The sequence below is a fragment of the Sceloporus occidentalis genome, unplaced genomic scaffold (genome assembly GCF_023333645.1).
Source record: "Sceloporus occidentalis isolate IW3139 unplaced genomic scaffold, rSceOcc1.0.p SCAF_26, whole genome shotgun sequence".
NCBI lineage: Eukaryota > Metazoa > Chordata > Lepidosauria > Squamata > Phrynosomatidae > Sceloporus > Sceloporus occidentalis.
In genome coordinates, this window is record NW_028317006.1 from 8,746,408 (window position 1) to 8,773,275 (window position 26,868).

At 38.8% G+C, this 26,868-nt stretch overlaps 1 protein-coding gene across 1 annotated transcript in view; it reads right to left on the minus strand.

Moving 5' to 3' along the window:
• The window catches only part of LOC149300129 (adhesion G protein-coupled receptor A2-like), an 88,236-nt gene that overhangs the window by 35,676 nt on the left and 25,692 nt on the right, over positions 1–26,868 (minus strand). The window contains exon 2 of the mRNA XM_089485640.1: positions 10,042–10,113. The gene's annotated coding sequence lies outside the window, so the exon portion shown is untranslated. The remainder of the gene's footprint in view (positions 1–10,041; positions 10,114–26,868) is intronic.

A 26,868-nucleotide genomic window follows, 5' to 3' on the forward strand; every position in this document is an offset into this window, starting at 1 on the left:
TCTTTTCTTATATGTACAACTTCATGTAATTAATTACATTGAATAATGTGAACTGTCCAATTGGGGTTATCCAATAGCATCACCTTTAAATAATTAAATAATTACCCTCGATGTGGATAATAAGATTTGTAGCCTGCACTTAATACAGGCTTTCATGCTCTAGGTTATTTATGTAGCAAGCATATGTTGATTAAAAGTCTAAGAGGCAAGGCAGATTTCTGAACAAATGTCACGGCTGGTACATTGGTGTCGTTGGTGCTCATTGATACAACTTTGTGAAAGTTGTTTGATTAGATTTAGAAAAGAAAGGTGGCAAAAGAAAACCGGTTCAATCAGTATTCCTGGTGAACCTGATCTCAAGGCCATTCGGTAATATCTCACAGCGAGGGGACCTTCGGCCGACAGTTCCCAACCTGGTCCTCAGGTAACACTAACAGAACAGGATTTAGTATAATTACCCCATTCGGTTCCAATTGGGAGATTCAGAAAACCAGGACTACTGAAGCGCTGTGATGACTGGGTTACAAGCCACTTGGCTTAGGGTCTATTTCTAAATATGGTGTGCAACAAGGCATCACATGAGCCCCTGGGACGTTTATCAAGCTGCTACTTTTATATTCAGTATGTCTTTCAGGTGTTGTTAAACTGCAGCCCCTATGAACCTCAACTATCCCTTGGACAAGGTTGGTTAATGTTCATAGGACCTACACGCGCCTATTCACAATGGTTTGTTGTGTCAAATTGACAGCTGAGTTGCTGAAGCCAACTTTACTGTGCTGGCCAAAGTTAAGGAACTCATCTATTCACTAAAGTGAACTTGGCTATCAAATTGACTGCAGACGTGTAGTGAATTCCTATGAGAGGCATAGAAACTTGTCTTGAGATGACTTGGCAGTTGAAAAAAGTTGAGAAAACACTAACTCAACAAAATCAATTCATCATCTTGCGAGGAGGCCAGCTGACCCAGAAACCCATTAATCGAAATAGGACAGACTCGACCATAGGAGTAATCCAATGACCTGGCATACAGACTCATCTGGCAACTAGACCGACACATATAACAAGCAGCTTGAAATTGGTAAATGGGTTCTGCTGCCCTATAAATGAAGTGAAATAAGTGAATTAAAGCATTTGGGCCCATGGAAGTATTTTTTTTTAATTTATAACTTCACAAAAGGCCACAATGGGTGTCATGAACACAATAAAAATGTATCCAAGTCTCGAGGAGACCATGTCATTAGGACAGCGCTGGCCAACGTTCATTTCATGAAATGTGTTTCCGGCCACTACATAACTCCAAAACAGGGGGCTGATGGGAGACATTGCACACTTTATGGAAATAAATGTCTCGTAATGTAGTTGGGGGTTTGACTCACTTTCTATAACTTAAATCCAGGCATCTCAAATATAGACAGTCAGATATAGAATAACGGCCATTGGTTTTGCTTCCGCACTCACATGTGCACATCCCGCTGTACTGTAGCTGCGGTCAGAACAGTTGATGAAATAGATGTATCTGGCAGGAGTTATACATCCACTTTCCAAAAAAAACAGAACATTCAGGAAGAACAAGAAACTAGAGATCGGCTTCAGATCTACATTGGTCTAGCAGTGTCCAACACGCAGCCTCTCTCTCCCCGCTTCCTAATCTTAACCTTCTTGCTCCTGGCTGATTGTATTATGAACTATTCTGCAGATCTGAAACACATTAACCAGGAAAGTTTAATACTCATTTATTTATTCAGATGAGGCAATATGTTAGCATGAGCCATTGGTATAGAAATAACCTCTACTAAGGCATTGGGATGCACAACTTTCCGTTAAAAGGAGTTATTTATTAATATATCTGCATTTTGCCATTATATGTATATGTATTCTCATCAGAAATCACCATGGGCTTATATATAAGTCTGTATGTGGCCCAATAAAAAATGTATCAGTAGTTAATCCATGAAAATTAATACAAGGGATCACTTCTCACCATATGTTTCCATTAAAAAGAGCTGGGAGCTTTTACATCATGCCGTTCTATCTAAAATACATAAGATCTCATCCAATCTCAATGGCCCTAAACTCCACGGGACAGCTTTACTGTTTCTTTTTTCTTTTTATGCTTTAAAAATATTTTTTCTAAAAGAAGAAAAAAAAACGCTGGTGCGTTAGAAGTTGAAGTACTGTTTTCATTAAGACTCCTGGAAGCACATTTCATCATGAGATCAGGAGTAGGGGTTTTACATCTTAATTCTATAGTACAGGCCAATATACTCACATGATATTTAAGAAAAGTTTTGCACAGGGCCTCCGACAGTCCAAGGATAATGAACGTAGTATCTGAGAAGCTCGAGAGTCTGTGGTTAATCTCATTTCCTAATAGGAACCAATATCCACAGACAGGGATCACTCCTGTTCTAGGTAGACATTAGAAATAAAACGATACAAAATACTCGTATAATAATAATAATAATAATTCCGTAGAATCCCTCAACCCCTGGCAATCTGTCAAGGTCAAGGGAAAGCGGGTGGACAGCTTCCTTCAGCCCCTGGGTAATCTCACAATATCAGGTGAGTTTCCACTTGAGCGTTCCAGCAAAGTTAAAGGGGATTCAGCTCTGCACAACGGAACGTAAATGTATTGAGTGAAATCCCCCAGGGATGATATTCGTCCCTGTCATAGAGTGTGCGGCTCAACAAGGCAGGTAAATCAGGCTGGTGCTGAAAGGAGAGCTCCTACAACATAAACTCACCTGCTGCGGATATACCGATCATCAAACCATAAGGACAGGGAGATCCACTATCTCAGTCCCTCCACCTCCAGTCAGAGTTTCCCAACTATTCCTCGTTACCTGCTCTGCGTAGTGGCGATTTTTTCCTTATAATCTTATAACTACGTTCATTATTTGCAAAACTGAAATTCAAACATTTCTTTATGAATGCTCTTACCATTCCTTGGATACATTCTGCTTTATTCACAACTATTCTCTAGATTTTTCACCCAAAACTGAGCTGCACATTACACATTAGGTAACTAAAGTAATTTTTTACAGTGACAAGTAACAAATTCGGCAGCGTTCCATGCTGCTAGTAATTAATTGTATTGTTTTGCCTTAGATTTTTCCCCACGGATTTTCTCTTCTCATCATAATTGTTAACCTTATTTGCATGCGCCTACCCAGAATCCCTTGTGGTTGTGGCAGCACCATGAGATTTCTGAGGGGAAAAACAAGCCTTCTGGCTTGTCTGGTGTCTGTGGATGAGTGTGTAATAATACTTCTACTACCCCTTAAATTTAAGTGGAAGGGTTTCCATCACCTTTACTCACCATAACTTATATAATGGTTTCTCTTCTCATCTGCGCAATGCATCCTCACTACTACGGTGGCTGTTTAGGTGGCTCAAGGGAAAGTTGGCATGGCCCCCTAAGAGACGCCTGGGCAAAAGGGCAAGTGTTTCTTTTGCCCCGTGTTAAAGATAGCGCTGGCGAGACACTATATCCATGTAATTGCAGTTGTTACTCATTTGTTTAACATATTGGCTTCACTTTACCGTAATTAAATGCCAAATATTACCCATATCCAGTATCCTCTTATTATGTGTCTTTTGTACATGCGTCGCTAGGTACGATACACATTTCCTAAAAAAATATTCTGGATGCAACTGGAAGGGAAGCACGTGTGTTCCTTTAACTGCCGTTCTGGTTAAAGTATATCCATAATTTTTTTCTTAACATTCATAGCAGTTGAACGATTATCCATCAGTGCTCCACTGACCCCTCGCTGGTTGCTGGGACACTTTCCCCACTTCTCCTTCTTCTCTTTTATGTTGCTAATCCCCTCCACCCATCACCCATGGACATTTTGGGTAAATATTTAAGCCCGCACTAAACACAAGTATTCAGCTCACTATGTAGCCCAGGGTGTGTAACATAAACACTTCCCACAGCGTGGACTACAGTTAACCCTTTACATAAATAAGACTAGAGTCCGTCTTCTCAAATGGACATTTAAAGGGGCCATTCACTCACTAGATTAGTACCCAGGCTTTTATGCAACTTTGTGATTTATTAATACTTCTGTAACCAATAAGGCATTTAGAAGAATAATATATCTTATTACTTTCATAATACAATTTCTTATGTTTTTCCTTTAAATTAACTTGACTTCTAAGGCTGTGGAACAGTGTCATGCACTCATACACAGAAAAGAAAAAAAAAAACACGCAATGAAAGAGGGACTTGGGGATCAGGGCCTAAAAGAGGGACTGTCTTTCTAAAACAGGGACACTTGGACGGAATGCTGTTACTGAACAAAATCACCCATTGTTCTCTATTAATCATGTAGATCTGCAGCATCTGAGATTCATTCATGGTAATCAGTGAGGATTCTTTAATTTAACCCTTTCTGGGGTAGCAAGAATGTCTGTGTAAAGCTCTGTGTCGGCTGCAAGTTAACATTGCTGATCAGAAACAAGACTCCCAAACGATGGGCAGGTTTAAAAACAAAAATCAGCCCATCTAGTCTGCTGAGATTTCCTGCTGTAAAGAGTCCATCGGTCCTGGGTCTTGTCTTAGATTCAGGATGGCTTTATGCCTCTCCCGGGAATTTTTAAATTCACTCTACCACTTCAGCTGGGAGGATGCTTCATGTATCTATCACCCTCTCAGTAAAGGTGCATAATTAAAAGAAGGGTAATGGATACCTCTATGACTGATTATTATTATTGCCGGTTGCAAAAAAGTGGGACTTTTTCAAACCCATTCCCTGCGAATCCAGTTTTGCTAGTAAGAGTTATACAGAGAGCGTATCATATTCATTATTCCTCCCCTCATCCAGTAACAAAGTCAAACCACGCAGTGCAGTGTAAACAGGCTGTGACCTAGGGGCCGAGGGAGGATATGGAGTGAAGTGCTGGGATGTATTCCTCATTATGTCACTTCCTCTCCAGAACCATTAGAGTGCTCAGACTTTCCAAGTATTCACATCTCTGATTAAGTGATCCGCTCTTCTCCTCTCCATGCCTTGTTTGTAATTCTGCTTCCTCCGCTGCTGGCACCGATCTGCACCCCCTCCCTTCATCCCATCAACACTCCATCCTGCGGTCCCGCTGATATGGGCGCTCCTTATCTCGGGCTCATGTAAATGACTCTCAGCACCCCTGTTTATATGTAACAGGCATGTTCATTCTGCGGCTGCCAGTCTCATGACTAATACATTATTATGACCCGCAGCACATTGCACGGCAAACGTCCTCCATGTGGCCGTGGAATGGTTAAACATATAAGTACATACAATACACTTTTCTGGCCTGACCCTAAAAAGGTTAACGGTCTCGGTATGTCTCGGCAATTTTAAAACAGTACAATTTTAAATTAACTTAAAAAAACATTCTGGTTATAGAAGTATAAGGGACCCCAAGGCACCCATGTGGCCCTTTGCTAGTCACAGGGGGCCTGAAAGGTTTCTTGGGGCAACAGCTAGCCTTTTAAAACTGTCCTTAATCTGCTATTAATGGCATCAGTTATATTTTATTACCAACTACACACAAGGTGTTTGTTAAAATAAATTGGACCCTCCAGCCATCATTTGCACTTTAATGCATATAATAGTTCAAATAGTTGAAAATTTCTGTCATGGCCCCCTTGCAAATGCATGGGGGGATCCAGTAGACGTGATATACTCAGCAAGTGGCGCATACACAAAAGATCAGTGGAGTGAAATGTCAGACTATGGAGGAGTCCCACTGCAGATCTGGAGCTGCAACTTCTTCTAAAATTAAGTAATTTAATTAATTTTTTCTACTTTAGTTAATCCATAAGTAGAAGGTCTTGAAAATACATTCTTTGTTGAGACGTCTGTCAGTTTATTTGACATGTTCAATGTTCCAGGACAGAACATAAACAGAATACATAAATGGGGAAGGCACCCTCCCCAACATAAATGAGTATATGAGAACATACTAGTCTACATAGGAGTATACTATTCTACATCCTACACTTATTATAGTTGGAAAAAAGACAAACACATTGTGGTAGGGATTGGAATTGAACCTTAATGGTACCATGACATGGTAGCCTACAGAAACCCTCTGCAGAGCAAGAGGATGGGGTAGAATGATATGTGTAGCATAAGCAAACTGTCATAAAATATAACTGTTCCTTTAATTGTTCCAATGAAAACCACTTAGGACCCCTGGGTAACCACTTAGCACGTCCATGCTCCTGACCCCTCATCTCTAGGTGTCCTTCACCACAAGAGCAGACCCAAATAAAATCCCTCTAAATGAGAGCCTAACGCGCAGGATCTCCTTCCACAATTAGTTTTAATGATGCTGAATTATGTGGGATGATTCCCAGGCAGTTTCCATACCATCAGGCTGGCGGCGTGCTGTGTTTTAGAGGATACAGTAGCATGCAGAGGACTTGTTGATGTCTGCTGCAGCAGAAGCTTGTTTGGCCTCGTTCACCTATTGAGGTTTCACGGCTCTAAATGCAGGTCTTACCACTCACTTCACCCATGCCTGATGCTGTTAATAACATATGATCTGTACAGAAGGCAAAAAACAGGTGGTAGCCACCTGGCACGTTACTTTCACAATGTCCCCTCTCTCTTCCACAAAGACGACAGCACAACATTTCATAGAAGACACAACATACTTACCAAGGCACATTGTCTATCATTGGTTTCTCTTTAACCTAGGACTGCATTCATCATGCAGAAATATACTTATAAGACTCCACACAGTTATGGAAGTCTAATCTCTCCCAACAAAGGGTTTATATGTTAATGTGAGGGCTGATTTTAGCTTATATTTCCGCACCAAAAACCAGTAATCTCCCATGATGAAAAGTCCATCTTATTTACATGTACCATCCTAATATTTTCATGAGCCTGCTCTATTCTTTCCAGGTGGAAAATAAATGCTAAGAATAGGGGAGCATCAGTGACCAGGGCCCAAACGCCCAGAGTCCCAGTCCTGTGCCCGGCTGACCTAGGGGTCAGGGCCGGCCGAAGACTTAACGCCGCCTGGGGCGAAGTTTAAAATGGCGGCATTATCTACCCCCCCCACCGGTACTTACCCTTAAACAGTCCTGCGGCGAGTCTCCCTGTGCTGCCACGGTGCCGGCTTGTAATGCTGAGCGCCGGAAATTCACGTCACTTCCGGCGCTCTGCATTACAAGCCGGCACCGAGACCGAACAGGGAAACTCGCCGCAGAGGAGAGAGAGAGGGGCGCCGAGCGGGTAAGCGAAAACCACTCGGTGCCTCTCTCTCTCTTCTCCGCTTCAAAAAAAAAACCGCTTGGGGCGGCAAAGTGCCCCAGTCGGCTCCATTGTAGGGCCGGCCCTGCTAGGGGTAATCAGAGATATCAGTACAGACCTCTTCTCCTGCTCCCCACTAGTATGCAAGGGTAGCTTAGGGTGCTAAGTTCTGACATCATAGAAGAGCAATAAATAAAAGTACCAACAGGGGGCAAAACTAGAAAGCTTTGTGCTGACGCAGTTACCAAGTAACTTCGAGTACCTTAGAATTGTATGGAGGTTGCCCCAGGTTTCCTTTAGGGGGGGGGGGGTTATGAATGCTTAAATTACCAAAATAAGTCTCTGATTTCATCCAAGAATTATTAATTGTTAGGCAGAATGCTTTTTTACCACTGCCGGTTTAATGCAATTTTATAAGAAATTATTATATTTCGCTCCTCTAGGATGATTTGATGACAACAAGCGTGGGAATTATAAAATAACCATGAGACAAGAATGTAGCCTAAAAGAAACTAATACAGCAGTATGTTACAGAGATTTGACATGCCAGACAAGATTCCTCCCTTTTATCATGGCAATGTTACAATGTATTAATACGTTCTAACATAACATGTAATGGAAATCATTGCTTTGATTTTAATGGAATGTCCCTTCAACTAACACAATGTATCCAGCATAACACCCATAATAAACTAAGATGCCACAGGGACACTCAAGCCCTTTATGGCGGCTCTGTATTTGTGTGTCTGCAAATAAATGAAATATTATAAACTATTGCAATGTCTTATTTGATGGACTGGTATTCAGTTTAACGGATGTATCCTCTGGTTTCTCATATATATATATATATATATATATATATATATATATATATATATATATATATATATATATATATATATATATATAGGTATGTATCAATCACACTCAATAAAGGTGTGATATAGGAAATTACTTTGTGCCCACCTAACTGGGGTAACACATCTTCTCTTAGCTTCATTTTAAACAGTATATATATATATATATATATATATATATATATATATATATATATATATATATATATAAACAAGCCTATTTAATTTACCAAACTTCTGTTGGAACCATGTTTGCTGTTCTTTATCAATAATCACTAAGAAGTTTAAAAAACTAAATCCTGAATGTGAAAAGGGTATATGCCTAATGCAGTCCTGATTAACATATATATACGGAATGTCTATGTCATTCTATTGAAGGGGTATTATCCCTCATGGATGAAAATACGATTGCAAAAGAATTGCTGACTTTTCTAGGAAAAATACTCCGAAAACAGTAATCAGGAACCTAGTACTTACTGGAGTGGTCAGGCATTCATCCATATTCCCAATATTTATTGTGCCTTTGAAACCATTACGTCTTTTTGGCTTTTTCTGACAGCTGTTTGAGGGAACAGTAGCCAAGTGGGCTTGGTGCTAAGACCACATTGCATGGCTATAACCTCCAATGATACTTCAAAAGCATCTTATTCCACCTCATTAAATGACTTCACCTCTATTTTTTTCAGCTGGAGGAATGATCTACTTATCTACTACTCTTCACTGAGATGCGTAACTCTGCCTTGAATTAATGGCTAAGGACCTAACATGGTTTGGGGTTTTTTGTCAGGAAAAAATGCAGACTAGATGGCAAAAAGTGCTTGTTATCTGCCATCAGTTTCAATGCTACTATGTATCTTAAGCTGATCATCTTTATCCTCGGAGCACCAGGTGTCCAGCTGTGTATAAAATAGCATTTTTCTCATTATCGTTTATGGTTCAAACGTCAGAGCCTAGCATGCATTAAATGGTATGTACATTTCTGCACACAGTTTGGGGAGGAAATTACATGTTCACTTTCCATATGTGCCGAATGCCCGATAGTCGGGACCTAACATCTGCTCAGATTCCTTGACTTCTGCTTCCAGTTTTGAGTATGACGCTTTGGAGGTCTTCCTTATAGCAACTCGGTGAAGGATAGTAACAGAACTGCTGTCACTGGAACTATCCAACAACTACATGTGCTACAAGCAGTAAAAATGCCAGTTCAAGCACGCATAGCACCATTGCTCACAGCATACAAAGGGTTAATTGCCTGCCACTAAGCCAAATACACAGGACAGAAAGCCAGGACCCCAGAACAGAGCCCTCTTATCTGTAGCAATTGGAATCTTTATAGCCAGGCCTCTGGTAATAAGGCTATGATTTATTGCAAAGTTGTGGGTTAGAGGTAGCTACACAAAATCTGGGAGAAGCTGAAGGCTTATGTTGTCCTGTAGACCAGAGAGAGAGATCTGTTATAGGTTCCAGCTGTAGGATCAGGGGGTGGAGGGTAATTCTGTTTGATGTATAAAATGGAGCGTCTAAGGAGTTGGTTGCCAGCAGCCACATAGAGGCTCAATCATACAAAATTAAAGGCTCCCAACAGCCAGTAGTTTTCCGATGCTAATTCTTCACCTTAGGACAAAGGAATTTAATCACAAAAGTAGACTTTTGTAGGAGGGCTCTTCATTTTAATTCAATAAAACCATTATGCAATATGAAAGGACAAATCTAGTAAGCGTACCCTTCAAGAAGGGGTGAGCTGGACCTCCATAATACATAGGTCAAATGGTGAGGTGGCCTGTAAGAACTCTCATCACTAGCCAGATTAACCAAGGGGCACGTATTCATATATTTGTGCATTAGCCACGTGGGACGTGAATAGGGTCATCTAAAGAACACGCAAGTACCTATATTTCAAGGGTGCTCACACATTTGGAAAGCCTACTTACAATTTCTCAAGGTCATGCAGTCCATAAAACGATCCATTCCTCAAGACTGTAATCTTGTTGTTGGTTAAAATCCTGTGAAAAGAAACAAAAAATCGTATTATAAGGCAGACACAAAAACACAACTCATTTAATGAAACAGAATTATTTTCTTATTACCCTTATTACCTTGCATTATCTGTGGACAGAAATTATAGAGAGTAGACATCTCACAGAAGAGGAGAACTGTATATAGAACAAGAGAGGTTTGTAAATGGATTAGCATTCGCAGAATAAGAAGTCACATAAGCTTTTGAGACCTCACAGGTAACTTTTAGGTAAGACAGGTCATAAGCTTATGTGACAGTACATCTTATGCTGTGAATGGTGTTCCACCAAAAGATATCACAACCATTTTCAGCTATGCTTTCTGGGACCAATACTGCAATATCCATTTCTGTGTTAAATTTATGCAAAGAATAAGTGACCATTAACCACGAATGCGCGCATCGTCCTGGATTCATCCTCCAAGGTAGACATGATGCTAATAAATGGGACACTGGCTCTTGAACCTCAGATGTATTAGGCACAGCCAGAAGTCATAGATATAAGAATTTGAATATATAAGGTAATATATTACCCTACTACCACTAATCACAATATTTGTTTATAGCTGCGTAATGTGGCTGCACAGAAATATTTTTTCATTGTATTATGACTGTTGATAGATTGTATGTATGGTGCGCATAGTATGTATATAGTGATTGTGTAAAGTTGGGGTGGGTGGGTGATTGTGTCTGTATGTAGACAGGATTATTTTATTGAAGGCTGCTATCGGCTAAGGACCCAGATCTTGTATCAATGTGAGATCAGAAACCAGCGGACACAGCTTCTAGAAACACTAAAACCTCATGTTTATGGGCTACATTGTAGGAAGTCCAGAGGTGACCAAGATCCCCGTTCCAGGTAGGTAACTTTTGCACTACCCCTTTAGGTTTCTTTCACAGGTGGTCCCTCTTCTTTTCCAAGGCTATTGAGTTATCTGACACCCCTCACAGGTACAAAACATAAAGAAGTACTGGTGGCAAACCAAGAGCACTTATGGATTTGTGAAGGGCAAAAGTAATCCACAACTTGGATGGACATCATGGGAGTTGTAATCGACCAATAAGCAGTGGCAGATGTTTCTCATCCCTGTACAAGGGTAGTGTAAGGGGTAAATCATACCCTGGAACCATTCAGCTGATACAACAATAGAGTTCTCCTGCATATGAATAATTCTTATTGCTGGCTTACAATAGCATATTGAATGCTTGGCTTCCAGTTTGTAGATACATTTCAAAGGACTGGACCCATATTTCTATGAAGCTGCCAAAACTCTCATTTGTTTTAGTGGGGGTAAGGAATGTAGCAATATTTAACCCACAAGTCACATAAGGTTCAGCACTCACTATAAACCCATCGGGAGGATTTCCAATGATCATTGCTTGGACTTTGGTGAGAGAGAATCGCCGATCTGCCGACTAATGTCAAATAGTTTTACCTGTGCTCAAAGATTTGTCTCTGACCAGTTTTGGATCTCGAACAGGGTTGTTTGAGGACTCCCTTCAGACCCTCTAACATAAAACAAATAGTTTGTGGTTAGCTGGGAACTCAGTGTTATACAGAGAAGGTCTGTAGTATGATTTATTACAGAACAGTATCAAGCCCTGTCTGATTTCAATATGCGGAGTAATTGGTATAAAGCAATCTACCACCCCGATGGACATATACGTTATAGAGCGACTGCTTCAGCTTTATGAAAGATTGTATTATTTTATGATTTTATGCTATATAGCACAGGAACATATTATATTTATTGTAAATAGTCTATTATGTAATAAATAATGTGAAGTTTAAACTATAAAAAATATGTACATATTAAATTCATTGGTCCTTTCGTTGACTTGATTCTCTATTTTTCAGCTGTTTCGGCCTATGTTTTGTAGCAGCGCGAATGCCAAAACATGTCCCATTGAAATACCTGTAACTCTCAATGTGCCCAATGACAATTTGCTGGGCATTATGGGAGTTGTAGTTTTTTCCATGAGAGCCAGATGTTCCCTTGACCTGCTCAAAAATATAGAATTAAAGGTACAGTGCAATTATGAAATTGCATTCCTAACCCAGACTACCTCTGATTGAGATGTTATGGTTGAAAAAAAATCTCTGGTAAAAGAGACCATTATGGAACTACGAGATTTTGTTTGAAAGTGCAGCGCCCTTTCCGAGTCCAGATGTACAATCAATGGCCCTTTATTACAGGAAGTTGCACTCAAGATGGGTGGAGTTTTACAAGCACTCACACTTATCCAACTTCCTGTCATTACTGCGGAATCACAATGCTGGGTCAGGGGTCCTGGAACATTCAGTTGGAGCTGGAGGGTGGAATGCGGGAGATTTTTAGAATAACAGTGAAAGGGGAAAAAAACAACAAAGAATGGGATAGATTCAGAGCTTGATTTTAAATTTGGGTAAGACTTCCCCTTTAACACAGGATGCTTATGGAAAAAGAATAGAGAATGTTCATAATAAAGACGTAAGTGTAACTCTTTATGGGACACATTGTAACAATAAAGAAAGTATGATTTGTAAAGAAAATGATTATTTATTGAAATACCAAAATTACCTTGAAAGCTTACACTCTACCCTGTTATGGTACTTATAGCAGCGACGAGAAGCTGGATCTTCCTAGCTGGGGAATTTTAGGGTTTGATCTATTAAGTTTGGGGTTTTGAAAACATTATCAGTTTCAGGGTATAAGTCACATGAACAATTCTCAGTTGCTCAATCCATAGCTGTATTCTCTAAGCTTTATGAAGATATTGAGCCCCCAATTCACTACTTTCTTGTCTTATTTTGATATCCCTGCTTGAATACAGGTGACTCATCTGGGGACATCTGCAAGTGTTCAAACATTGAGGTTTTCTAAGGAAAAACCTTAAATATAATTAAAAAATATGACCAAAATCTGGACAACCTTTCTCTATTTCTTTTTATTAGTACATATAAATACATTGTACAGCGTTATGGAATATAATTGAGCTATATAAAACAATAAATAATAATAAATACCAACAGTGCAAGATTTAAAAAAAAAAGGTACAATAAGTACAGTAGTCCCGGACCAGTAGAGCCTACAGTCAAGCACATAACGATATCTAACACTAAGCTATTTGTATTGTTCGTATGCGTGTGTATTGTTTATTTTAAGCATAATAACATAATTTGCTTTATCTAATAGATTATATTATTATTTTTCCAGTTAATTAACTAACTAAAGAAAAATCTACATACATGCCCTTATATTACGAAACGTACATACTCCATGTTCAGGGAAATTCCTTAACCCTTACAGAGGACTGATTCCATTTATTGCCAACATATTTAACCAACCATGGGTGTGCCACTGAAAGGGTTAATGATTTTTTTTATTAAAAGTATAATCATTTAGTAGTTATAAAGACTATCAGTATTTACACGGTCAAGTCTATCTGAGCGAGATTCTACTACTATAAGGGCAATAACCCATAATCCTTCTTCTCCCACAGGTATCACATCAAAAACAGCCCAAACACTCATTGTGTCCCTTAATACCTTCCCCGCCATATGTCCCTATACAGTTAGCACTGATGTCCCAGCTGCGCATGACTGTGTCACAAGTACTCCAATTCTTCTTCCTATCTTCATCTTCCACAAATGATCTTCCTATAGCAACAAAAGAAGCCAGAAGCCAGCACGGAGTTCAAGGGCCCAGCCATTCATGCAAAAGCTCATTAAAGCTCTTTTAATGAGCACTTAAGGCATGTGGATGGGGACACGGGCTAATGGGGTCAATCCCCCCCACCCGCTTCACTCTTCCGTCCCTATTTGTTGGTTCTCTGACTGCCAGCAGTGGACACATTCCTTCTTTTAACCTCTTATGCTCTAAAGGCAGCATGGGTCTTGATACAGGAAAATCTCTTGACTGACCCTATAGTTTCTCTCTTTTAAGAATAATCCATAATATTGCATAGTAATGTATAATAATATTAAGAATGCCACCAAACCAAAAACCTGTAATTTTGTACTAAAACGGAGTTCAATATAGAAAAACCAAAATCCTAATTGCTATACAGCTCATTATAGTAATTATTCAACTCTTCCTCTGTGGTACCAGTTATCAATTAGGTTGTTGCTAAACACCCAAGGAATCAAAACACAAGTCTAAGTTTAACTAAATATATGATTTTTTTTATAACTATGAGCAGATTATTTATATATATATATCACAGTTTTCAAAGTTCTACTACTCCTCCAATCAATTTGAAAATCCCTTCTGATTCTGTTCTATTGGTTTAACAACCAAAATACCAAAATTACCTTGAAAGCTTACACTCTACCCTGTTATGGTACTTATAGCAGGGACGAGAAGCGGGATCTTCTTAGCTTGGGAATTTTAGGGTTTGATCTATTAAGTTTGGGGTTTTGAAAACATTATCAGTTTCAGGGTATAAGTCACATGAACAATTCTCAGTTGCTCAATCCATAGCTGTATTCTCTAAGCTTTATGAAGATATTGAGCCCCCAATTCACTACTTTCTTGTCTTATTTTGATATCCCTGCTTGAATACAGGTGACATCTGCAAGTGTTCAAACATTGGGGTTTTCTAAGGCAAAACCTTAAATATAATTAAAAAATATGACCAAAATCTGGACAACCTTTCTCTATTTTTTTTATTAGTACATATAAATACATTGTACAGCCTTATGGAATATAATTGAGCTATATAAAACAATTATAATAATTACAAACACTGCCAGATTAAAAAAAAAATCGAGAAATTGATCCAGGGGAATAATACTACTTTACGGTAATAACCTTAATAACATGAGCAACGGAATAGTTGTACAAATCAATGGGACAACTAAAACTGTGACGTGGCATACAAGGGGTTACATTTTCCAGGAATGTGTATCTTTCCATGGGGGTTAATGAATGATTTTGAATTCAAAAGCAGCAAACATCTGGTTTTCAAAAGGTTATGGACCAATATTTCTGCAGATTGGCCAAGAGGATAAAATAATACTTTTGTTTCATCACGAGACCTGTTTCTCATTTCTTGTGCAATTCTATGTGATGTTTTTCAAAAAGAAGGATAACAAGATAACGGAGAAAGAATGACTAGAGCCGTACAGCAATGCCAATTCACGTTACATACACCACACGTGTAAACGAGCGTGAGGACCAAGAACCTTTAGAAGGAAACCATCAACTCTTGGGTTCTTTCAAAGCCTTGTTCACTTGGAGCATAAATCTTGTTGAAAGAAAGATACATATCTATTTAGTGTCCGAAGCTAATCAACCATCAGTTAAAAAAAATATGTTATTGTAACCAAAACCTGACTTAAAATGCACATTTGAGAATTGTCTCTTTTTTCTGAAAGTTTTTACTTTACGTTCTTCTGGTGGTGCTTACAATGTGTTAGTATAATTTTCAGTAGCTAGTAACTTTCATAAATAACAAAAGTTTTTTTTTGCCCATAGTACTTTGGTCATTAACAAAAATTAACAAATATCTTTGGAATCAGGGGTTAGTTGTGTAGAGCCTGAAGGTACTGATTTTTATCAAATACTAAGGGGTTTGTGGGACCATCCAGAAAACAGGACTGGCAATCTCTGGTTGTATAGCTGTAGAGTAACAGAGGAGAGCGAACAGAATAAAAAAAACAATGAGTGCCCTTAGGCAATCTGTAGTGATTTACTAGAAGGTAGCTGAATTAACAAAGGGGTTTCAACCCCAAAACTGTTCCTGGCTTTGTGGCATGCGGGAATAAAGTGATTGTGCAGCGCAAACCGATCACTGGAGTGTGTGATACTGTGTATATTTCTATTGGATTTGCAAGAAGAAAGTGATATGGTGCATACTGTCCCTTTAAATCAAGTTTAAAACTATAGGTATTCATAGAAACAAGTGTTCGGTGCCTTAGGTGGCGCTTACACATAACTAAGCACAATCTAAGGCACGAAATGTGTTAAGCTTTGTGTTTTTTTCTGATTATTATGTGAACATGTTTGAACACTTTATATTAATTACTGGAGCGTGAAGCCGGTTTCTCAATTTCATTATTGGACCTGGCTATTAGTTACCATATAGGTAACTAAAAAACAATTTTCAAACTTGATACCACGATGACTTGTACATCACCCACAGAGGATCAGAAACACAGAAATTGGGAGCTGATAACCTCTTTTAAAACAAAACAACATAATGTATACGGGATTGCATGTCAGTCCTACAGTATTTATAAAGAGACACTATCATGAAAACATACTGGATTATCCTATTCATCTAAAAAAAAAAGAGTTCTTTAAAAAAAATCTAGTATTTAGAGCAATTTATCTTTTTTACAAAAAAAAATCTAATTTGATTTATTACTTATACCAAACAGACGACCTGGGTGTAAAGTGATGCCTCTTGGTTTTTTTTTTGTTTTTTTTTTTACATCTGTCTATAATTTCTGCAAAATCAGTAAGATGGGAGCCATGCTGCACTTTATTGCAGTGCGTATACCTAAGCAGTCTATTACAAGAGATGTATAATAAATATAAACAAAATACAACCAAAAAATGCTTATTCAAAGCACTGAATGATTCTATGTGCTGCTTTACAACAGTAAAATACAACATTTTTTTCAAAGGTGTCCCTTTCAGCTTTGTATGGGCACGTATGAAAACATTTAGCCTGAAGGAATCTTATGCCATAAACAGTAAACTGCTTGTGTTACATTTACAGGAAAGTATAGTATTTCTTTTCCAAGGATTTTTAGCTTTTAGGCAAAAAATAAAAGCAGGATAGTTTAGGCTGCAGTGGGTTTTGTGACGTCCAAAACATGGCATGTGTGCCATTTCAAGGAACAAAGCCTTGGGGGCAAAAAGAGGTTTCAATTATATATATAATTTTATTTTTAAATATTAAAAAAATGAATAGAAACACATACAGTATATATATATATATATATATATATATATATATAGTCTCAAAGAGACTGGTGATCCTGGGCTACATACATATATATTTTGTTATAGGATGCAGTTACAATTGCCAGGAAGTATGGAACTTTGAGTATATTATATGAGAGGTGAAATACATAATTAATTACTATATATTTACTATATGCTAGATATTCCCTTTGCACCAGTGTAGCATGTCCTACCACTGTCCAACTGGTGTGATTTACAGCCCTGCCCTTGCTTATTTAAAATGAAGCTCTAATGAATTGGTCACTACGTCATGTCCCCACGGTAAAGAAAAAAACAAAGAGTACTCTCTTGGCCGAAGCGTTCCTCGCTATGGTTTTATTTTTTTGTAGCACATGACCTGTCTCTGAAGTGGTTCCAGATTGCGTCTAGACCTAAACGCAGGAGAGGCGGCAGGTAGGAAGGAATATCATCCAAAAGGTTTAACTAGAAACAGACTATGGCTTCGGATGCGACCCATAAATGTAACTGTAGATCTGAGTGTACATCTAAGTATGCCGGTAAATAATAATTGATTCCTACAGTTAACCATGGAATCACCCCTTCTGAGATGGGACAATAGACAATCTCACTTAGTCAGAGAAGGCTGAAGGATAGACCTTAAGTTACTATTCAACTGCAACTCTACAGCTGACAAAAATATTCTTTAAACACCACTAATGTAAGCCTTCTGCTTGTTTTTTGTGAAAAGCATGTAGGGGAGTTGACAACATTAAGTGTCAGGGATATATATAGAGAAGGGAAGTGTTCCACCAAGCAAGCCATTAGAGGGATAGTGATATGTTGGCTAGCTAAGCCATCCTGTACAAACAAGCATTGTCTACACTATCAGATATCCAAAGAGAGTGTCATAAAAACCTATAAGCAGGAGACCATACAGTTACACCTCTAAAGGACTGTCTCATGAAAAGAGCCAGACGAGTAGAGATGTATTTCACAATGAAATGGAAGAAATAACATTCCTAAAGACAAAAAGAGCCAAAGTGATATTTATCCCGTAGGTCTGAACTTGTTGTTAAAGAAAAACCCACATTAGTCTCAACAACCACTGAAAGGCTGCCTGCGGTTCATCAGAATTTAATCTGTAAAGAAACAGCAGCGAGAGACTGACAAGGATCTGACACAATATAGATCGGTGATTCTGCTGTGTTGTTGACAATGGAAAAAAGTCCTTCTCTGGTGCAACCAGTCGGTATGGCTCAAAGCATTGTCATCAGGCTGACTGAATACTTCTACCGAAGTCTGCTTAATGTCTCCGTAATGGATCCCAGGACACACTTGCAAATGACATATTTATCCTGAAGTACCTAGTAAAATCTTTTAAATAAATACGGGCAGAAACCAAAGAGATCCAACTATATGCCTAGAGGGTATACGTGACATATGCTCTGTGTTAGCATACTTTCACAATATATACGTATATTTACAGGGACATGTAAATATCACTTCCAGACACAACTGCATGTATGGATGTATGACATCGCATGCCAAAACCCACCGTTTTACTACTACAAACTACAATGCCTAGTATGTCCTAGATGCTGCTTCTGTAGGTAGATCGCTCCTAATAATAGATTCCAGATCAGAACAAATAAACGTGATCCTTTATTTATTTATTTTTTACACTGGTACAACTTGATACTACACTATATCTACATTTAAAACACAATGGCATTCTTCTACCCACAGGACAAGCTTTCCTTATTTGTATTTGGATTATTCTAGATTTAAAAAAGCCTTGAAAAAATGTAACGGAATATGTTATCATAAATTTTATACTTTATTACCAAAAAATCTGTGTAACCTGAGCTCCATATTTGGGAATGTTTTTTGGGTTATTTGTCATGAACACAGATGGAATGGATGATTTGGCTGGGAATTGAGTTTTCTTATTGCAAACAAATTCCACCTCTCTAATGCAACTTGATAAGGATTTGCGGGAGATTAAAATAGCTCTTTCCAGTTATAATGGTTTGAATTTGTATATTAATCATTTCTCCCTGGTTCTAGTAACATAGTAACATAGTAACATAGTTCATAAGGTTGAAAAAAGACCAAAGTCCATCAAGTTCAACCTATATACATATTGTGTCCCTACTGTGTTGATCCAGAGGAAGGCAAAAAACCCTTATGAAGCAGATGCCAATTGCCCCATACCAGGGGGAAAATTCCTTCCCGACTCCAAATATGGCAATCAGAATAAATCCCTTGATCAACGTTCTGTCCCTATTAATCTAATATCCATAACTTGTAATATTATTGCTTTCAAGAAACACGTCCAGGCTCCTTTTGAACTCTTTTATTCCAGTATATTTGTTATGCAGTGAGAATGCAAGGAAGAGAGTCAAGATGCCATTCTTTACCAAGTGGGTAAAGCGCTCATTAGAGTACCTTGCTACCTTATATAATAAAAGACTTGTTGATTCAATAGCCTTTTTAATCCTTATCCGAGTCAATGCAGCTTTCGTATGAAAGGTGATTCTGGTTTAAAGTGTGCAAAATGGTCTTATCACCACGTTAACCCATGGAATGGGCCATCCAATCAGTTGCTTGCTATGCTGGTAAGAACATATTTAAAATTTGCACCAGATTCACTTTCTATACCTAACCCTCAAAGTTTTTTTTCAATATAGCTCCACAGTATAGAGCTGATGGATGATGAACACTGGTACTATGGAGAAGTTACACCGATGTTGCTAGTAAAAAGCAAAAGTTGCTTTTAACTTTTAAAAGACACACAGGGTTCTGCAGGATCATATAGTAGACTTATGGTAGCCGGTGACATGCCTGGGAACTCATCAGGAGACTCTACTTACTACCAGACCCATGGGTGGCCACATCCCGTTTTCGAGGGATGCAAATTATTATTAATATTTAAGGTGAGGGGCATAACTGAAGGATAGAGAAGGTTGTAGTTAATGATGTATAGTCAGAGGGATGACTTGTTACTAGTGTACTTAGTGTTACTAGTCTATCTCAAGGATCAGTATTGGAACACATCATTTTTAATATTTTTATTACTAATACTACGGAATGTTTTTATGGTAATGTATGTCTTTTTGTAGGTAATACAAAGGTATGCAACAGGGTAGACCTTTCAAGTGGAACAGGTGAAATACCAAATGATTTAAGTACGTTGGAACTGCAACTGCAGTTTAATGTTAATAAATGTAAAAATCCCAAGGCAGAATATAGCATTGGGACAATGTTTTCTAAGTGACAACTGAAGAGAGGGACCAAAGAGGCTTTATTTATAATGACTCAAAGATAAACAGACAATGCAATAACTAATCTGAAAAAGCAAGCAGGGTGCTGGGTTGTATAGGGAGAGGCATTAGTAGCAGGGACAGGGAGCCACTTTACAAATCTCTGCTCATGCCTCACCTATAGTATTGTGCACAGTTCTGGAGACCCCATATCTGGAAGGATATTGACAGTTTTGTTATCAGGAAAGACTAAGGGATCTTAATATGTAGAGCTTGGGGGGGGGGGGCGGATAATGAACATGTAATATAAACAAAATGTTAGAACACAAGGTCATACAGTAATCTAAAACTAGGGGGTCAGAGGCTTAGGTGTAATTTAAGGAAGCTCTACTTTACTTAGAGAGTGGTAGATAAATGGAACAGTCTCCCAGCAGTAATGGATGCTAATACAGTAAGTAAATTTAAAAATGCATAGGACAGGCATAAATCTTTCCAGACTATGGGACTGAACCATGGACTGATTGGGGTTTGAGTCCTTACATCAAGAAAACAGGGCAGAGTGGATGGGGCGATCACTGGTTTCTATCTGCCATCAAATTCTATGTTTCTATGTTTAACAGTTTGGCATTATGTATACTTAGGGAGTTACAGTATATATAACAAGTAATTCTGGTGCAAAGTAGTCTTATGATCACAGCAATCAATGGAATGGATCAGAAAGCAAAAAAGCTTTCCATGATGATAAGACATATTTTCACACCAAAAGCACCCTTTCTCCTTAGGTATGAGATCCATTCAGTCCATCTAGTCCACAATCTCCTCTACTTGTTATCTAACCTCATTAGGTCCTGGGCCATGTCTTGTGTTTAGTATGTCCCATTCCCACGCTTACATTTCCTTACTTATAAAAGAATTTAAGAAGAGTCTTACCATTAGGTGGGACAACATCTGACACACAACATTTTATCTGATATTAAGTCCCTTGTCAGACTGTTTAAAAATAGCACAAGTAGAAAAGAGTCTTGAGAACCTTGATTCTGAAGGAAATACTCCTAAACCCACAATCTGAGGCAAAAGTGTCCCTTGAATTCTTTTTTTTACATTCAGTGCTATTTTTGTATAACCACATATTGGTATCTGTAACTTCTGTTCTCCAAATCAATGCTTCTCAACCGATTTCTAAACCAAATGCTCAGGGTAAATGACTTGCTCAACTTATTTTCCATATGCTTTTATTTAGTATTTACATCCGTCTCTATTTCCTACAAAAATATAATAACCATTTAAGTTATAGAGGGTTTGACGTGTTCCCAGAAGTATTCCAAAGTATAATATACAGTACAGTAGGTAAAGAAACATTGCTTAAGATTGATAACATTGTATAGGACACATTCCATACAGCGTGTGGCAGTGATGTGGTGGCCAAGACCGGACAGGCCATCTAACACAACGGGCAAATCCCTGGTCAGCGGTTAGGTGTCATTATTCCATAATCACCCAATCTTGGGTGCTGCAGTGTGCAGTTATAGGCTGTATATGCCCGGCTGCAAGCTGTGTGAGCGTAAAAACATGTCAAAGTGCCAGGGCCACCTCGTGGTCCCCAGTTTGGCCCTGGTGGTGGTTGGAGTTGTGGCATGGCATCACACTACTCCCATTTTATGTGGCATTGGCGCGACTCCCTACAGTCCCAGTTATTGTGGGGCAATGTGTGTCCGCTATCCCTGCTACCTGCCTCACTGTCCTGCTGTTGGGACTTTCCAGACCAGATTTGAGCAGCTGGTTACTACGCAAAAAGAGATTCTCTTCCTATATCTGGCTGAATGTTCTTTTTGCTTGCTATCCAAGTGCTCAGCTCTCTTACGCGTACGCATATATTAGCTGTTAGCTGTCAGCAATGGTGTCGAGCTGGATAAGTGTCACTTTAAATACACCATAATGTCACACGCTGCTGTGTGTAACCGCGTTTGTCCACAACCAGCTGACGATTGGCTACTTCCCCAGCAGGACACGGGGGGTGTCCCAGGCTACCTCAAAGGGGATTTCTGGCGGCCATCTTGCGAGTGGATTGGAACCGTATGCAGAATCCATGCACATCTGCTTTGTGTTGAGCAGCTGCAGACAGAGCGCGTGTGTATGATAAGCGGAATTCCAGCACGGGGCCGCCGAGCTCTGCTACGCTCTGAGCATCCATGAGAGATGTAGCTGGGATGTTCATCTTTAAAAATTCCTGGCAACAGGAGGCAGAGAAAGAGGCCCACAAAAAGGGTGATAAAGTTGGAAAACCAAATTAACCAGTCCTCTACTCACATTTCATGGATATTTTTTTTTCTCCTAAACAAGATGTTGTTGAACATATACATACATGTATGGCGCTGTTTTATTGAGCAGTATAATAGGATGAGCTTCTCCACATCACTGATATACAAGCAGTTGTTAATAAATGTACATAAACTAAGTACTTACAAATATGAAAAATAACAGAACATAACAGACAAGACAACCTTAAATAACTAGGTGTCATAAATTTCTGGTGCCCAGGATTGGCCAACGACCAATGGGTTTCTTACGCACTCCGAGTAATGTGCATTAAATGAGGATCTAGAAGAACAAATGTGCTGGGCTGATAATTAAGGCTGATTTGAATTATGCTTTGCATTGACAATAGATTTAGAATGGGGAAAACAACATATGAGAGGGCAACCGGAATTTCTAAATATACAATAATATTGTACAATTAGAACCCAAAAGGCTATTTGGAAAATATATGAGCTACATATAGTTTACTAGGACAATGAAACATTAAGGACCTCGGCCTGATCCCCCATCATGGGTTTTTGTTGGAATTTGGTGGTTTCGGGTAGAGAGTGACGGAGTTAGTTGATAGTGGTTCTTATCGAGAAGGCACAGGATGTCCAGGATGCAATTCTTGTAACTCTTCTGATTCCCACAGTTTTCCTTTTAATCTTGCGCACCATGCTCAGTACCAGTTTTAACATTCATAAGCATTTACCTGTACACGTATGCATTATATATTGTGTCCTAATGCCTTAAAAATTGGGTTTCTTACTTGGTGATAAACAAAATGTAATCTGAGAATGCTGATCGGAGTGAGCCAAAGTGACGATCACAAACAGACTGTATTAAGTAATTTGAATTAACACGTGGCCTGTTCTACAGCTGGACCACAGATTTATTCTCCCAGATGGAACAAGACTTTTGGGAATGCTAATGATGTTTGTTCAGGAAAGAGGGGATACAGGGTCACCTGCCAGGAATTTATACTGGTATATCATACGCTATTCCTCAAGTGTTTATTCCAGAGTTTTAGCAATACCAGCTTCATCTCAAACATAGTTCCATTTAAATACTGAAAGGGTGTAATAGATCAGTATAAAATTGATGCTTCTAAAGTTGTCCTGGGTGCAAACGCATCAATGTTGCAATATCTTACCACTGCTCAAGGGCCGCTAGCAAGGTGTGAAGAGAACAATTATGCCTTCTGATGCTTTAAAAAAAATTGGCCAAACAACTTTTTTATTGTTTTTTTTAATTTTTATTCTATGTATAACCTCACTTTCTGTTCGATTCTGTGTTGTGCTAGGATAGCCATGGTACATTGATCTGGTTAAAATAACCTGTAGATTTTTTGGTCATATTTGTATTGGCTGGGTTCTCCCCTAACCAGTTACTGGAGGTCTGTTACTGGAAGTGCAATAGTAGAGGACTGTGTAGTTTCTGCTGTTAGAGCAATTGCTGATGGGAGCCTGGATGACAAGCAGGGCCCATCTTCTGCTTAGTATCTAGAATAAGCTGGCCTGATGAAGTACACCGACCTAGAGAACAGCATGTAAGGACAACAAGGGAGCAGAACCTGGCACCAGCCTATCCCCTCCTGACACAAACTCTACAGAATTATATACATATTACATTATTTACTTATTTCCTCCTGATTTGTATTTGTTCTACATGTTTGACTGTATAATCGAGTAGCAGATGCCGATGAACCCTTCATTGAACATTACAGTATAATAGAGGTGTTACAATGTACCTCTACATAAAACATACATGGGGGCTTCCCAGTGATTTAACCCTTAAATGAGCCAGGGCATATGTCTAAGTTAAAGAGAGGAGACGGTGGTAACCATGGGTAGGGAAAGGATAGCCCCAAAGAAAGAATCATAAGGGACAGGATCGGACAAGGAGAAAGAAGGACTAAACTTCCTTTTTCTTTCCTGAGATAAAACACACATAGAGTTTCATAAGCCTCCAGAATTTCAGAGATCTCTTGTTCTGTCTGAAGAAGGGAGCACTGGGATCATAAAGTTTACATAACTGCATCTTTTTGCTTTGATGGCCCAATAAAAGATACCAACAAAATAAATGCCACCACAAAACAACTGTGCTACGCTACAGGGCTTCAATACAGTGAGACACCAGTTCTCCCATCCACGGCGTTTTATCCTGCAAGAACAATAAGGAAATAACGTTTCAATGGGAAGGGGCACAGAGGTTACAGATAAGGCTGTTTCAAGGCTCTTTCCAGGATAAGCCCCCTTAACTTAGTACAATACACTTGACAGGTCAGTTCCTTAGTGGATGCGCGTCAGTATTCCACTCAACTTCCAGTACTCCCAGCTCTTCCCCTACAAAATGCATATTTATAGTTTTCTTTATAAAATAGTATGTCCTTTTTTTGTGTAACGTTTGTAATACGCTGCCCTGACACAAACAAACAGGGCCTTGTGTGACCGTATTAAGGATTATTACTTTAAATAAGAAGAAAATAGTTAAAATAAAACCAGGAGTGGGGTCTACCTAAAAAACACAGAGGGGCACATGTTGCTTTTACCTTTTTTGTTACGTATGAAATGTTTTATAAATAAAATATATTTTCATGAATATCATGTTTGATATTTGTTGTTTCTACGCAATATTTTGTTTCTTAATTATTACAATGTCATATGTTTTAAGCTCTGATATCCACCAATCACATTGCTTGCTGTTTCATGCAAGTATACCATATTTTCCCATAATACATCGGTGAGAATTGCATTGAAATCCTAGTGTCAGGCCAAGCAAGAACTTGTAACGTGCTTCCTGGACTCCACCTGCAGACCACATGAGTCTCAAGCAATTTAAAATATGCGATCCAGCAGCAAGATGGCAGCTCTTACACAGAGCACAGGAAATAACAGTTCATTTCATTTTGTATATTTATACTTAAGTGAGTAGGAAAGAAAACAGCATGACTACTATGCTGTACGTAAAATAAGACTGAGTATAATCTAGAATGTAAAGGTTCCCCTATAACAGGGTTAAGTAGTATCTCATGCATCACAAATTGGTCAAACACCTCGACCTATTACATTATAGCAGTGTCCTCCAGCTTGCTTAATGTTCTCCAAGCTACGTGGAAAAGTAGACTACGTAGCCAACCCTACTTACTTATTCAAGTTATACATGAGACATGACATAAGGACGGATGGTGTAGGCATATTACGGGCAATAATAAAAAAAACCACTGATGGCTGCATAAGAACGGACATCGACATAATAGAGAAAAAGAAGACATTTCAAGCTCAATCCCGTTAAAACTATTATTCTAGAGTAATTATTTGATCCAAGTCATTGCCGTCTGGGTGGAAACAAACTATTCCCATAGACCAGCTTTTGGGGCAGGCGATTATCTCTCTGATTTTCTATACAGTAACTGTATGGAATCCATTTTTCTGTTGTGCATAAAAATACATTTATTTAGAAGCATCTCACTAACCAAAATAGCCATTCATTTACTTGACATTAATGTATGCATGCCAGTGATATACAGGGAAGGAGGATGTACACATGGCTGGCAGATGCCCTGTGCAGGAGGCTGAGCAGACTATGCATAGGGTATGTAATAACATAACTAAACATCTAGGTTGCCTGGTATCAACTATTTGCCGAGCAACGTCTCATTTAAAGCCCAATATAGAACTCAACACTAACTTAGTTTACGTTTTTGCAAAATCTGACCAGTCAGCTGAATGTAACCAGGGATGGGGCTATTCAGTGCCTAGAACTTGATTAGAGAACCTGATCGAAGCAGAACCCTGGTTGTCACTAATCAATGAACGGGAACACTGCATATAACAGAACAGTTATCTAGAAAAGTAGGTTACACATAGTGACAAGAGCTTACATCCTAACACCATTAATGTCCGTGTAATTATCAGAGATCAAGGAGGTGACAGGGGGAACCGGATGTCTATAGGAAATAAATGATTAACAGAAGGGAAGCCTGCATGGAAATAGTAATCAGAAATTTAGTGTAAATATGAAGTCCTAATGGCGCTTAGAAATCAGTGTTAAGTCATATTGCGTAATATTCCAATAACAATCTGCCGGGAGTCAATAATGGAAATGAATATGGGGCAGTATTACATTTACTGGTCGCAAAAAAAAACCAACAAGATGGCAATGTTTGAATCTGTCATGATGTAACTTGAGATGAGGTCAAAAAGTGTAAGTGTGAATTGCTGTATTTTTTAATCAATTTGTATTCTGCCAGTTTTTTTTTTATCCTGACTTCACTAGCACATCAGG